Genomic DNA, 12,215 nt, shown 5'->3' on the forward strand with positions numbered 1-12,215 from the left:
ACCCAGCAGAACACTCCACCTGGGTACTCTCAGGCAGGAGCTGTCAGGTGCAGGTGCTGGAGAAGCATTTCCTGGGGTCTCGTGATCAGTCTGTGGTGACATGGCAGTATTGCAGGCAGGCACATTGCTTTCAGGGACACCAATGCTACAGCACTTCAACTAAATAACCAGGTTACTTTCTGTGAGTAAATGAATCTCAAAGTAGTAAGGTCAAGCAGTCAAGGAATGCTCTGGCACAGGCTAGAAATCATACACAGCACAACATAGTAAACCACACTCAATAAGGCCAATGTCCAACCACAGCTATAATGTGAAAGAAGAATTTGACTGTCACCAAGTGGTACAAAAAGGAGCAGCAAAAAATATACAGAAGGTGCCGGGACCCTTTTAGGGAGATACAAAGTCAAAAACATTTACTGTGTGTAGGAGCACGAATGGGGTTCTCAAATAACATTGAGTCCCATGTCCAATGATAACCTCCGGGATTATGCTTGGATGTTCTCAGAAGTCTTTAGGACTCAGTGGCTTGTCCTACATTTTTAAACAAAACTAGTCAATAGGAAATTGGTGCCAAATAGAAACTTGACAACTTATTGACCCCGAGTCCTTGCTACTGTGTTTTAAGTTATAAACATTCAAAAAATCCTTCTTTGCCCACAAAAACATTTGAGACACAAAAGGAGCCACCAAAGTTAGTTTTATGACACCAAGCATCCCAGTGTCCAGTCAGAAAGTTGTTGCTGGATCTGCTGATGCCCGACAGCGACCCACAAAAAAATACCTGCCAGGTGTACATTTTTCGACACTGTATAATTTCCAGTCATGTATGCACAGAATTACACACACATGGTATGCTTTGTCAGTTTGTATGTGTAGAACTCAAATTTGAACTTTGACAACTTAGAAAACGTTAGATTTTACTTCAGCAGAATGCTGGGGTAACTCTCCTATCACGATGGGAAGGCAAATGGATCACCCACCAAACATTGTGGTGTATACAAGGGTGTCTCAAAGGGATACTGGGGAAATGACAATACACACTGGGAAAATGGCATGTCACCAAAATGGGATACATTGCCCTATGCGTGTTTACACTTTTTTTTTTTTTTTACAGATTGGGCACTCTCAGGCACATGCATCAAAAAGAGAGTTTGCGAGTCCTTATTTGCGAATTTTAAGGAATCGCAAATAAAGACTCGCAAAACACGATGCAACAAAAACATTGCGAGAATATTGCGAATCGCTAAAAATCGCTAAATAAATTGCGATTTCGGCATTTGCGAACTCGCTATTAGCGATTTCGCAATTAGCGAAATCGCTAATACCGAAGTCGCTTTTTGATGCATCCTGATGACATCACAACCAGGAAGTGAGCAGCACCAGCCTCATTTCCAGTGCACAGTGTCAGGGAGAGGAGGGAGCTGGCTCTGGGAGCAGAACAGGAGTGTGACAGAGACAGAAGAAAAACTTGTGATATCAAATGGAAGCCTCACAAACAGCAGAGGAGAGCCAAACAGGCAGGAAACGCAAAATTAAATTTGCAGAAAAAGAAATTGACACCCTCATTGAGGGAGTAGTCCACAGCCATGACAAGCTGTTTGGAAAGGCATCATTGAAAGTGGCAGAGCAGGAGAAAAGGAAAATCTGGCTCCGGATCCAAAACAGGGTCAATGCCATTGGGGTGACACACCGCACCATTGAAGAACTCAAAAAACGATGGTACGACTTGCGCAGTCGGGCTAAGGTGCGCATAGCTGACCGCCTGAAGGAGGCAAAGAAGACAGGAGGGGGAACACCAACAGACACTGGGAACACTCCCATGGAGGACTTGATTGAATCCACCATCCAGCCAGAAGCTGTTGTTGGTGTGACCCAGCTGGACACGTCCGGAGCAGCAAACACATCTGAAGGTAAGATGAATGTATGTTTTCTTAGTGTTACAAAATGTAAAGGTAGAACTCGACCACAGCACAGCCCAAGTGCAGACCCTGAACATCCAGTACACAATGCATTCAGTAGGTGAGGGGCATTATGGGAGATGTAGTCAGGTCAAGCAGTTAAAATGTCAAATCTCAGAGTAACAACCCAAAAAAGCTTAATAGAGTATGAAATCATTTACAAAGGCAGAAATTTATTACTGTGCAATTAATATCACAGACATGAAATAATACAGTGTTGCACTGTTTCACCTCACAGATGCACAACGTGTAGAAGATGTGGATAGCGATTCCCCAGACATGCAGGACACCAGCGCAGGTGAACAGATGGACACACCTGTGGTGCAAATAAATCCCTCACGTCCAACAAAGTCACGCAGGGCTACTGTTCCATCCCTAGTCACCATGGAGTGTGAAGATGATGAGGCTGATGCAACACCAGGTGGCAGCCATGGCCAGACAACTTCCATCACACAAACACAACCACAGGTCCCCAGAACTAATCACAGAGCCCGGCGTAGGAGAGGAAGAGCACTCAGGACACAGCAGGAGGAGCAACCAAGTGATGTCTGGGGTGGCCTTGAGGGACAGATGCTCCGTATGCAGCGCCTGCAGACAAAAAACACACGATTAGTACAATTGCAAGTTGGCAAGATGGCTAGCAACATAGCAGTACTGTCAGAAAGTGTGCAGCAACTGAGCAAGGTGATGCATGAGGGAAATGTATCCCAGAAGAGACAGCATCGTCAACTAATGCTGCAATTGAAAATGTTTGCTAAATCAAACAATAGATTGGCCACGACAACTGCACTGCTGGCACGTAGGTCTGTGACCATGCAAACTGAAATGTGCCATTGGAGCGGCGATGTGGCTAAAGCACTGGACCAGGTCACCAATGCAGTTGATTTGCTAAATGCTTCCACAATTGCGGCCAACAATTCCACGCCCGAAGAGGGTAGTGAGGGTGGCTCAAGCCTAAGTAGTGTGGCAGTTCCAGTCCGCACTGCAGGAAGACGCAACACACGCAGCAGTACCCCCGCCGCTTCCAACATAACGGATGACAATGCTGGGTCTGACAGGTGTCTGGGTGTTCGTGGGAAAAAGCGCTAGACTGGCATGTACAAGTGCATTCCACTATGGTGACGTAACCATTTATTTGGATTTGACTTTTCACAGAGTGACAAGTGAATTGACATTTGCAAACCACTTATGTCCATTGCACTGGTCAGATTACAAGTGTGCTTGAACACTCATGGCAATTTTATTTAATTAAAGAATACTCTGATAGCAATAGTCAGTTTCTGTGTCATCATTACTCACCTCAGAAATAATTTTGTGTGATTTCAAATCTTCTCCTACGCCCTTCTGCTGCGCCTGCCCCTTGTGCTGCATGGTGTTGTGGCACTTGCTGGTTCCCATCCTCCGAATCGCTGTCAGACACCTCGATGTCCATTCCTCCCCTTGTCGCTATGTTGTGCAGCATGGCACATGCCGCTACTATCTTGCAGCATTGTTCAGGGTTGTACTTCAGTGCTCCACCGGTCTTATGTAGACATCTGAATCGGCTCTTCAACAGCCCAAATGTGCGCTCTATGATGTTCCTTGTCGAAATATGTGCTGCATTGTACCTCTGTTGATTGGCAGTTGTGGGATTGAGGTAAGGCGTCATTAGGTAATTACGCAAGGCGTATGCGCTGTCACCTACATGTTATGGAGCAAAGAGTCAGTGGCAGCTTCACATTGACATACGTACAATGACAGTGATAAACTATAACACATATTTACCAAGCAGATGTCCCTCTCCAAATTCTCCCCTGACAAGACGGGTGTGTATGCCACTTTGCCTGAAGATATAAGAGTCATGTGCACTCCCTGGAAATTGCGCAACAATGTCAGTGATAATGTTTTTGGCATTGCAAACAACCTGAATATTGAGGGAATGGTAAGATTTCCTATTTCTATATATATATTCCTGTGTTGCAGGGGGACATATTGCAACGTGGGTGCAATCAATACAACCCAAAACATGTGGGAAACGAGCTATCTGGTAGAACTCCTGTTTGGTTTTTGCAAGGTCAAGCGCGGTGGTAGGGAACTTGATATGAGACCCGATCACGGCCATCATGGCATCAAGGAATGCTTTCAATATTCTTGAAAGTGCGCTTTGTGACACACCTCCCGCAACAGCAATGACCCCCTGAAAACTGCCTGACGCCAGAAGGTGTAGGCAACATAGGACCTGCACATGCGTTGGGATGGCATTGGTCCTACGTGTCTGTCGTTGCATTATGGGGTCCAATTCATTGATCTGGTCATGGATCATTGCTGCATTGAGCCTATACTTGTCGTATATCTCATCCTCTTGCTGGCCCAGCAAAGTTATGCGGACTCTGAAGATGCGCTCATTCATTCGCCTCCGTCTCTGTGCGGCAGCCTGCAGCCTCATCCTCCTCGCCATCAGGTAAATCCCTGCCATTGTGAACAGTGCTGGCTCATTCTGGGTGTGTTTAAATGGGTTTCAGTTGGTTTTCACCTGTCTGTGATTTGCACTCATGATTACCACCTGGTTGTGATCCTTCTTATTTAGCGATCGCTAATTTGCGATTTTCATGGAAATCGCTATTTGCGATTTGTCATGCATACATTTTGCGATTCGTTGTTTGCGATTCGGTAATTGGGACACGCTAATACCGATTCGCTATTTGATTCGCAGAATGTTTTGCGATTCCTTATATTTGCGAAAAAATGGATTTTCGCAAATATACAGTTGATGCATTTCAACACTGACTTTTGCGATCGCAAACGGCCTATTTTTGCGATTCGCACCCTTTGCGATCGCAAAAAGGTTTGATGCATGTGCCTGTCTGTGTTCAGTTTATCAAGGCCCAGTGCTTGGTATCAAGTCAAGACATAGAGCGGGGTTAGACTAATTAAGACCTCAACTGGTCTGGTAGCTGCAAGGTACTCAATTTGAGATAAAGGCAGTGCTGAATCAGTGCCCTCTTTGGAGTCCACTAGAATAGGATTCTGCTGCCGTGTCTTGAAAGCTTCCCGCTGCAAGCCGCTGCTTTAAGTGGTGCAGGAAGCTTAAGGACCGAGTCCAGTCTCTAAACTGCTTTAGAGAGTGTCAAACACTTGCTTTTAATCGAATATCACTTGATGGAAGGCATTGCAGACAGACTAGACTTTTTCCAATCATTCTGCTCCTATCAGTGTGGGGGTTCTCAGAACGTTCCTCTTCCGCTCAGCAATATATCTGAGCAAATCAAGGGCTATGCTACCTCACCCCTTCTCTTTAATCTGCTTGTGGCAGCACTAAGGGGTTAGTCCACTACTTTGGTTTAAAGCAGGTGTCTCCAACCGGTCAATCGCGAGCTACTTGTAGCTCGCAGAGACCGTGCGAGTAGCTCGCGCTGCTTCCTGCTCAATTTAGTAGCCATTCAGTGTTGTTTGGGCTCTTTAGGCTGTTTTGAGGCTCCGTTGCCCGCCCTCACCAAACCAGCTGCTCAGATTGGCTTTGAGCTTAGCTGGGGTGGGGCAGGCAGACGAGGATGACGTTGTTGATCATGAGAGTGTCTCGTGACCCTATGCGCCCCCCTGCATTTCCCTCACTAGCACCGCACTGCGTGTCACGAGTGCGAAGGCAGGGTGCTAGTGCGTCGTAGCTGCAGCAGGTGTGGCAGGGCAGAGCAGCTGGTTTGCCGGTCGCGCAAGCTGCGCAAGCAGTATAGAACTGCCGGGACCCGCGCCATCTGCCGTTTTCAGCAGCACAGCCTGCCACCTAATTTCCGTCGATACCAGAGCTGCAGGTAAGCCATGGGCGCACACCCGGCCTGGGGCCTGGAAATACGACACTAAAGGCCAGGCCTCCAATAGTGCATACCGTTGTGTGTAAACCTCCATCCAGCATGCAGGGTCCTGTCGTCAGGGACAGAGTCTTCTCACCAAGAAGCGGTTGGTCATCTTCTTTCCAAGTCCTCTGATGTACCGTGGCTAAGACACACCAGTTTACACTATTCGGGTAACTGAGCGGATATGTACATATGTGTTGGACTTGGCCCTTTCCCCTGAATTTTTCGCTTTTATGGGAAACCGCATGTTACGTGAATGCATGTGAAACGCAAGTATTGAATGCTGTGCGATGGTGTACACAGACTGAGTTTCCCCATTTTAAACATGTAACTTTTAAAATGGATGCCATGGCTGTGTGGTTGTGCCGTGTGACTGAGCTGGGTTAACAGTCTAGTGGTTATTTCCCAGCAACCCTAGCTTTTGGAGGGAAGCCTGGCACCCAGGGTGCTCTACCCCTCCCCCTAGCCCAGTTAGAACCAGTTTCCCCAGATGCTTCTAGAAGCTTCTGGCACTGTCTGGTAGGTGGGGTGAGGGGCGTATAAAGGGCGGAGCTGGGCTGCCATGTGCTCAGTCAGAGCGTGGACCTGAGAGAGAGGGCACCTGCTGCCAGGGGTTACAGCCACATGGGCCTGTGTGCTGGGCCCGGAGCTTATCTGCACCCCTCTGCTGTCCACAGGGCGAGGGAGAACCATAGTTGAGGCGACGCTGACTTGGGGGAACCTACGCAGGAGATTCAGGCGGTAGGGCCTAGTCAGGGACCTATACCACTGGGAGTGACAGGGCTTAGGTGCTGCCTTCTAAGTTGCGTGAGGAACACTGAACTAGCCCACTGATCTGGCCCAGAGGGATGGGAACCCAGGGATGACCTGCAGAGACTGACTAAAAACTCTCTTCACTCACCAACTCAACCTACCCCCCCCCCTCCTCAAGAAACTAACTAAGGGCGCAGGAACCAGTAAGCGCCGAAGAAGAAGACCCCCCTAAAAGTTACCTCAGGACTGCTGGGGGATCGACCAGGTACCAGCGCTGTGTCATCCCTGCGCTCCCTGACTCCACCTGGGACCCCTGTACTGAACTGCCACTGTCGTGTGGCCTGCCCCATCAACCTGCCCTGTCCTGAGCTTCCGCGCTCCCCCGCTAGGCTTAGGGGAGTGCTGGGCATCGGCGATATCGCCTACGCTGCAGCCTAGGCCTAGAAATCCTCTCACCCCGGTTGGGGCGCTAATAATAAACTCACCGCCGCAGCCCCGCGCCGACCGACATCTCCAGAACCCCCATGGGGAGTGCAGGGCCCAGCCATCGCCGTCGCGACCGTGGGACCAGTGGCTGGATCTCCACGCGACGGCCCCCCGAGCAAGGTGAGGGCCGCCGGACGCAGGAGTAGGCCTCGCTAGGCCTAGAAGCCCACACCTCGTGTCACGTGATGGGGGCGGACTGCTGAACGCCGCCGGCAGGTAGGAGGAGAGGCCGCACCCCCGCAGGCCGTGCTGTCATTGGCGGCTGCGGGCGCGCCTCTGCTGCGGATATCCTTGCCGGTCTCTGGGCCCCAGGAGCCCTCGGAGGGCCCGGGACCGGCCCCTCAATGGTGCGGGGCTCCCTGGCTGACCGGGAGACCCGCCCGAGGCTCCCCATCACCTCGCTTCCTGGGCGGCCCCGCAGGTCCTAACACCAAGCTCCCCTCTCGGCCCGGACATCGCCGGGAGACCTACGCGGCTGGCGGGAGAGGCTCCAAAGAGACCGAGCCCCCCCCCGCCCGGCCGAGGATCGATGCAATGGCCCGGTGTGAGGCCGAAGATTAAGGTAACCCCTGGGGAGGAGGGCAGAAGGCCGGAGAGAGGCCCTGGACCCGCCCCTCCCCCGGGGAAGTCTCTTGTTAAGCCCGGTGGGCCCCCACTGCCCCAAAAAGGGGGGAATAGGCCGGCCCATGGCCCCATTGACTCGCGCCCCGTGAAGGGCTAAGTGATTGCCTAATAAACTGGATATTTTGGGGGCATAAGGATCGCCAAAGCTCCTCCGATTGGAGAACCTGATTATCCCTGCTTCACTGTTCACTGACTGCCTCAAAGGCCCTGCTGAATACTCAAATGAAATGCCCAGTGTAATGCCCTGTTCCATTGCCATGCCTAGCGCCTTGATTAATTGCTATGTGTAGCGCTCCAATGTCACTGCCATGGTTAGCGCTCTGATTGACTGCTAAGTCTAGCCCTAATGCTCAGGCCGTATTTTAGTCCTCTAATGAAATGTTTTGATGAGAACCTGACTTTGATCTAGATAAAGTTACTTGATTTTTACTCACCCTCCCTGGTGTGGCGTCAGTCATTGCGTGCGTTCCCTGTCTCAGTGGATGTGTGTGCTGTATGGTCACTTTACACGTAAGCCTTTGGGTGCCTACCCGCTCGCGCCAAGCTACCCCCTTAGGGACTGGTAACCCCAGTTCCTACATTGTTGGCCAGCGGTGGGATAAGGACCTGTGACTATACAGCACCCTCCAGGGAGACGGTGGGCGCCACAATTGGACGCCTATTGTGTATTTGATTTCTGCATCAATTGACCCCCACTGTCTAAACTGAGTGTGCGGAGTCCTGGTTAGCCCGGTACTGTTACCTACGTCCCAGTGTCTTTTTCCTTTTTTTAAATATATTTCATTTTATCCCTTTTTCTCAGTATACACATTGTATTACATATTTTACATTTGTACATTTTCCAGCCAAATTTGAAAGAACATCCATAATTTCACTTTATCTGATTTGAAATTTAAACAATATCCACAAACAAAGAGCACAATTTAAACAATTTAAACAACAGGTAGCAAATAAACCTATATTGCATATGATGTAACAGTATCCTGTAATGCCATAGTCACTTTCCACTTCGCTATTGGTTCCCAAATTTTTAACCCTAGCCTTCTTCCCCTTTTCCCCTTACGTGCATATATTGCTTTCTCAAGGTTATAGCTAGCTAATAAATTTGCCAACCATCTTTGCATTCCCGGGGGAATTTTGTCTAACCATGCTCTTGCTATCGTCAACCTCAAAACTGCAGTAGCAATAAACATAAATTCCTTATATTCAGGTCCATCCTGGTTGTCTCTTCCAAACAGAATCCTCAAAGGTGTCAATTTTATTCGTATGTCAAGCGTATTAGCAAGGAAATCCTCTACATTTTTAATCAGACTATACAGCTGGGGACAAGTAGCAAACATATGAATTATATCTGCATCCCCTGCATTACATCGGGGGCAGGTGGTGCCAGCAGAGCCTCCCCATTTAGCTATTCTGGCTGGGGTGTGATACAGTGAAAATAAAGTCTTGTAGTGCTGTGATTGTAAAGGACCCGAACGCAGAATATTACAGCCCATATTCAATGAGTCTTGAAAACTTCCAGGCTCCCCCCCCAGTTTTTCAACCCACTTATTACTAACTTTCTCCATATCATCCACCTTCCCTTTTACTAAGAATGCATAAAAAGATCTAATTGTACAGTCCCTTCCTGTTTTTATTTTCTCCAGTACTTCATTACTGTTAAACCCCGCACTACCACCCTGCTTACGCCAAAGAAAACTCCTTACCTGTAAATATTTAAAAAAATCATTTCTCTCAATACCATACATAAAGATAAGGTCTGCAAACTGTACGATCCCTTCCTCGTCCATTAGGTCTCCAATCTGTACTATCCCTTTTTGAAACCATCTTGCCATTATCGAATCAGCAAATACTTCTGTAGGGAAGGATTTATTCTTATAGAGCCTGGTATATCTATTGTATCTTCCAAGTCCCATTTTTTTTTAGAAAGACATTCCATATCCTATATGCTGCCACTACAGTCTTAAATCTGGTCCTTTTATGGTATCCAAACTCAACCCTGTTTAAGAAGTTATTCTCTGCCTCTGCCCCCAATACTATAGAGTAGACTTCCGTAGACATGATCGTGACCCCTATATCAAGCCCCCCACCCCCAATTAGCCCTTGCATATACTGTAGTGCTGCGGCCATTTGATATAATCTAAAATCGGGGGCCCCCCATCCCCCTCTTTCTCTTGGGAGAGTCATATACCTATATGCCCGCCTGGTTTTCCCATGCGCCCAGATAAACCTATTTAGTACTCTCTCTAGCATATTAAACCATTTGGCTTCAAAGACGAGAGGGATAGAGCGAAAGAAATATAAAAATTTGGGCAATATCAGCATTTTAATCACGTTAATACATCCCAATAAAGAAAGGTGTAGGTTATTCATCCTCTCCAGATCTCTCCTCACCTTATCAATCAGGGGGGTCAAATTCATTTCTACAATTTTATCCACATCCGCCACCAATGATACCCCTAAATACACTGCCGAGTTAACCACCCTATTGTCATTACATATAGCATAGGTGTTTTTTATAATCTGTGTTTTTAACCTATTTAAACTATAGCCCGATATCCGTCCAAACACCTGGGCCTCTGTCTCAACCTCCTTTATAGCTAGAGTGGGGTTTGGCGTTAAAATAGCTATATCATCTGCATAGGCTAAGGTCTTTACCATGCAGCTGTTTACCCTCATCGGTGGTATCTCCTGATTAGCTTCCAGTCGTCGCAGTAGCGGTTCGAGATATAATGCAAAAAGGAGGGGAGAGGAGGGACAACCCTGCCTAGTCCCCCTAGCGATTTTAACTGTATCTGACAGCCCACCATTTACTCTAATTCTCGCTATTGGGTTACTGTAGAGTATCCGTATGGCTTTAACAAAAGGTTCCCCCATCCCACACCACCTCATAACCTGCCAAAGGTAATCCCAGGAGACCCTGTCAAATGCCTTCTCAGCATCTAAAAAGAGTGCTGCGACAGGATCCCCTAGGATTCCTGCGGAGTCGAACATTGTAACAACAGTCCTAACGTGCTGCGTTGTCCCTTTTCCAGGCAAGATGGCCGCTGTAACGTTGTGCTGAGAGGACGCATCCTTTCTCTCCCGCGCTGGACAAGGAGTTATTGAGTAAAAATGCTCTGTTATCCGTAAGGAGTTATTGAGTAAAAATGCTCTGTTATCCGTAAAAAACTACCCCTGATGGAGTGTGCACGATGGTGGCAGAAAGGTTTACCTAAAGCCCAGCAAGTCAAGAGACAAGCGCTTTGGATCGGGCAGTTTTGGATCTACGTCAAGAAAGTGATTACGAGGTACCTAGCCGGGCATCCCATGGCTCCTAAGGTACATACTCGAGCTGCGAATCAAGAGAAAGGGAGCGAGAGGGGGGGCAAGTCATCGGACCCTCCAGCAGCAGCGAAGACAGGAATAGCTGTTAGCTCCAAAGCAGAAACTCTGACGGGCGCGATCAGGAAAGTACTCCCCCCACCGCTGATGGAAAAATCGAAGAAAGCAAGGAAAGGAGATACACGGAAACCGAGCGCAGATACTAAAGGCAGGAATCAGGATACGGGAATGCGGCAACCTACCATGTCAGAAATGCTGTCTGCGAAGGTCCCCGAGACTTTAGAGTCATTGGATCCTCTCCATGAAATTGACGCTGTCACTTTGGCTTTGGGAGACGTCCTCGAGGACGTAGCTGGCGGCGAGTGTTCACAGAGTCTGGTTGCTAGGCAACGAGCTGAATCAGCGCCGAATGTGCCGAAAGTGAAACAGAACTCGGCTGAACTACAGATACCGGTGGAAGTAGGTGGATTGAACACTGGAGGCAAGCAACAGAATGCGTTTGAAGACAGCGGTAAAGGGGATTCCAGAGGGGGACTGTCCATTAGCAAAGGGAACTCGGGACGTACGACGGCAGACATGTTGGGGGCATTAATGCTTGTGGAAGAAGAGTTGAATGCACCCAAGAAAGGGATCGGCACCTGGGGCAGCAGGGACAGCCTTGCAAATCAGAAGGGCTTGGGAGAATCAAACGCGGGCAAGTATCCCCTGGAGGGTGGGGATTGTACCTCTCTAGAAGGGGAATTTTTTTCTGTAAATGAAGATTCCGGGTCAGCACCTTCATCGGAATCCAACACAGAGGAGGATGACCTGGATGACCAGGATGGTACTGAGTCGGACATTAGCACACCAGGGAAAGAATCCACAACTAAGAAAGGATATGCAAAATTAAGGAGGCAGGAACCCAACTCATCTAGGCACTCAGAGAAACGGCTATTGTGGGATTACTCTGCGACCTCGCAAGTATATCAGGAGGAGGACAACTCTGGCAATATTACTGAGATCGCGGCAGCAGGTGGTACCCCTCCCCAGGGGGGCCCCTTCCAAACTCTGTTTACTACTCTCAAACAAATGCAAAGCGAAGCAAGATCTGAAAGCCGCAGGGCGAGACAGGCATCAAAGAAAATCCAGTGTAGCTTAAAGAAGGTCAATAAGCTATACGATGATCTTGTGGACCGCGTAACAGAGGTTGAGGAGCGTACCGGTAAACTTGAGGATGATGTCGGGAGATGGCATTCATTCA

The 12,215-nt window shown here is 48.5% G+C and overlaps 1 protein-coding gene across 7 annotated transcripts in view; it reads right to left on the minus strand.

Moving 5' to 3' along the window:
• LOC146839512 (uncharacterized) overlaps nt 1-12,215 on the minus strand; it is an 85,956-nt gene that overhangs the window by 22,666 nt on the left and 51,075 nt on the right. For 3 of the 7 annotated variants that reach the window (XR_014981094.1, XR_014981093.1, XR_014981095.1), the window contains 2 exons: nt 3,258-3,638; nt 2,112-2,546 (listed from right to left, as the gene is read on the minus strand). The exons of 3 other annotated variants lie outside the window; for them this stretch is intronic. The gene's annotated coding sequence lies outside the window, so the exon portion shown is untranslated. Of the gene's footprint in view, nt 1-2,111; nt 2,547-3,257; nt 3,639-12,215 lie in introns of those variants that run through there. One more of the 7 variants, XR_014981096.1, reaches the window with a different exon arrangement.

The sequence above is a fragment of the Triturus cristatus genome, chromosome 4_1 (assembly GCF_964204655.1).
Source record: "Triturus cristatus chromosome 4_1, aTriCri1.1, whole genome shotgun sequence".
NCBI lineage: Eukaryota > Metazoa > Chordata > Amphibia > Caudata > Salamandridae > Triturus > Triturus cristatus.